This window comes from Limulus polyphemus, unplaced genomic scaffold (genome assembly GCF_000517525.1).
Source record: "Limulus polyphemus unplaced genomic scaffold, Limulus_polyphemus-2.1.2 Scaffold57, whole genome shotgun sequence".
Taxonomy (NCBI): domain Eukaryota; kingdom Metazoa; phylum Arthropoda; class Merostomata; order Xiphosura; family Limulidae; genus Limulus; species Limulus polyphemus.
The window spans coordinates 146,904-150,857 of NW_013665667.1; positions in this window are offsets into that span (position 1 = coordinate 146,904).

The following is a 3,954-nucleotide window of genomic DNA, read 5'->3' on the forward strand; positions in this document are numbered from 1 at the left end:
ATTAAAGAAAGAAACAAACTGTTATTATTTGAATATATGCTATTCAGGTTGAATTATGTTACATAAATTTAAATGTTGACATTCAGCTGTTACAATACTGCCCCCTCCCCATTGGCAGAGCGGTACGTCCGCGGACTGATAACGCTATAACCTGGGTGGGAACAGCATACGTAGCCCATTGTCTAGATTTGCTCATAACTACGAGCAAAACGAAATAATGGTCTTTTTTTTGGGGGGGGGGGGGGTAATTAAATTTATATTTCTAAAAGTACTTGTACACTCGTGGAATATTTGGATTTTTAATTTGTGTTAATTTCTAATTGTTTTTGTTTTGTTTTGTTTTTTGTCACCAAGTTCGGAATTTGACCACTTAAACTACAATGGTAGTGGTCAGTTATTAAATAGATTTCTAACGGTGTTAAACGTGTATCAGTATGTAACGTTGCTTTTCTGGTGGTGATGGGAGTTTAATCTTCAAGCATATTTTATATTTAATAGCTCAGAATCAGTACAGTGATACTGAAGGATATTGCTGTTCATAAAAAAACTTGTTCCTAAACTTAACAGCTAAATGTCAACATTTAAAATAAAAGTTACCAGTTTATAAATTAATTTCTCAAAATTGAGTAATATGACTAACAGTTTGGAGATGTGATATTAAACGTTTATTTGAAGGAAAAAAATATTGAGGTTTAATGGTTTTTTTGTTTCTACATTTTAGTAAAGTTTACGTACTGCACAAGGACATTTATTAATATAGTTCAAAACAAATCCTACTTTGGAAGCATATTGTATTGGTTTTTGTATATATAAACTTCATACAGGATCGTAATGTAAAGTTATTTATGTTTTTAAAATGTGTCATAGAACTAAAGCCATGTTCAGCAGAAAACCTCGTGTGTGTGCATATTTGTGGGAATTAATGGTGTCTCATTTAAGTTGAATACTTGGAGAATATTAATAAATAGTTTGCTTGGAATTTCGCGCACACGAGGGTTATTTAGCGGTGAAAGAGTAGAGAAAAGGCAGCTAGTCATCATCACCCACCGCCAACTCTTAGGCTACTCTTTTACCAACGTCACATTATAACACCCCCACGGCTGATTGGAAGAAGATTCGAACCTGCAACCCTTAGATTGCGAGTCGAGCGCCCTAACCACCTGACCATGTCAGGCCTTAATAAGTAGACTAGTTTATTTAAAGTACCTACTAATAATTAATGTTTTTTTTTTTAACTACATATAGCTAACAGTTGTTAAATTGCAGCAAAAGTACCTGCCAACGAAAGAACAATGCTACAACAATACTGGTGTCGAAAGTGAGGTTATTTTGGTGAAAATAAAATAGAACTTTGAATATACTTGAACTTCAACTGTGAAAATGGTGATCACGAGGTCATACACTGAGAGAATCTTTACTCGAGATGGTGAAGTTGTTAAGACAAAATTCAGAGGATGCAGGCAGAAAATTAAAAGAAATAAAAGAAGATCAGGAAGATTTATTCATTTTAGACACAAGTTCCAGTGATTTTGTGGTGGGATCAGTTGCATCGCAAACACAACACAGACTGCCAACTATAGCCAAGCAGTGAATACTGGAAAGGAGGTACTGTATAGATTAAAAGAACTACTAAGAATTTTTGAATCCTGAGTCACTTCCATCATTATCTATATGGACAAATGTTTACAGATCATGCGGCATTGAAGTGGCTGGTGAATTTTCATAAACCAGAAGACCAATTAGTAAGGTAGCTCCAGAAACTTGAGGAGTATAATTTTAACATCATGCACTGTCCCGGATTAATCCCGAAGACCACGTGTGAGTGAAGAGTGTAAACACACTGAAAAGAAGGAAGCACAAGATAATATAGATGACCAACCTAAAGTACAGCAAAGTGTGGTCCAAGATGTGGCATCCACAAGTGATGCTGAAGAACTAGTGTGGCTCAACACCTATCTGAATGAAGTCCAGACAAAAGGTGTAGTTTAGAACCTATTATTCAATAGGTCAAGAATATTGTAAAAAGATTCACGTAGCAAATAGTTGCTTCAGCCCGAAGAGAAATATGTACTGGACATTGTTGAATTCCTTATGCTTGCAGGAGGGCTTGTTGTGTCAGAAATAGAAAGGTACCAGTGGACAGAAATAACAACTACAGTGATAACTTCCACAATCTCTACATTCTGAAGCACTTCGTCATCTCCACAGCCTTCCAACAGTCAGACATTTAGGTGTTAAGAAGACACTGAAGCAAATAAGATAACACTTCTATTGCATTGAATGTCAGGGCTCTGTGAAGAATTGGTGTAAAACATATGAACTCTGCTGTGAACAAAAAGGTCCATAAAAGAAACATCATGGGAAGTTACTGCAGTATTGTGTTGGAGCATCACTTGAGAGAGCTGTTGTCAACGTGTTTCGTCCCATGCCATGGAGTAACAGTGGGAATAGATACATCATGATTGTGATGAACTAGAAGCATATATTGTTCCTAACCAGGAAACAGAAATTCTAGCCAGGAAATTTGTCTGTGAATTTATCTCGAGATTTGGTGTGCCTAAGGAACTTTGTGGAAAATGTGTCAGATAATTGGGATTAAAAAGACTAGGACAGTAGTTCTTCATTCGTCTTCTAATGGCAAGATGGAGAGATACAACTGCACACTGTTAAATCAGTTAACCATATATGTAGATGAACATAAAAATTTTGGATCAAGAACTTCCACTATTACTGATGAGTTATTGTACAGCAATAGATGAAGCTACTGGCAACACACCATCATAACTGACGTTCGGGAGAGAACTTAAAGTGCCATTGGATCTTCTGTATTCTCGTTCTGAAAATAGTCGTACAGAATATGCAGAAAGATTAAGGAGCACCATCAATATCTTAAATGACTTTACCCGAGTTAGGCTTAAATCAGCTAGAGATATAATGAAAAGTCATTATGATGTTAATGCTGATAAGACTGAATTCTATCGAGGTGGCTTGGTATATAGGTATAATCCCCGCCGTAAGAAAGGACAAACTTCATGTTTAATGATGTACTGAAAAGAATCAATAATGTGGTTTATAGAACCTAGAAGGATAGACGATCCATGCCAAAGGTTATCCACCATTATCATCTTTTGAAGTACACATGTTTGAGAATGACCAACTGCAAAACTTTGGAGAAGAACTTAACAGCAGAAAGTTAACCTACTAAGGAACCAATTGTTCCTGTTGAGAGTACTTCCAAGGATCGAACCGCTAGTGGATTCAATCAGCCACCTAACCAGGACAAATTTTCCCAGTGAAAACAAGGGACAAGACGCCATCCCATCTGTATACCATGGGTTTCAGAAGAAAAACCAAACACCAAAAAAAGACATAGTGAATGGACAGTTTAGGGTAGTGTTTTATTTTTGTATTAGGATTGCTCAAGGACTTCACAATCCAAGAATGGGGAAGTATTTTTGTTGTAATTTAGATGTTGGCTAGAGTGTGCATCACGTTAAGATGAAGTTATTCCCAGAACATTAGGAAATGGTAACGAACAAGAGGTTTTGAGAAATATCTAGAACAAGGATTAGATTATAAATGCGGATGAGGTAAGCATTTGGCTTGGTAAGCTTCAGTGAAGCATCAAGAAAATGGTGTTGGTTTCTAGCCGGTAGATTGAATCAATCAGTGTGTTTACGTTTTCAGATCTATGTTAGTTATCACGTATATTGAATTACATTGTACAAGCAAGTTTATTTTTGTGTTAGTACAGGGCAGTTAGAGTGGTTGTAAACATAAGCGTACAATAAGTTACAAAGTGTGCAAGCCTATTAAGAAATGTTAAGTAGAAATTGCAACTAATTTGTTATTGTCACGTGGACTGGACGTTAAAGTGTTAGGTCGTCAAGAAATTAATGTCGCGTTTTGGAACACTTTCATTAACCCCCCCCCCAAAAAAAAAAAACGAAAACC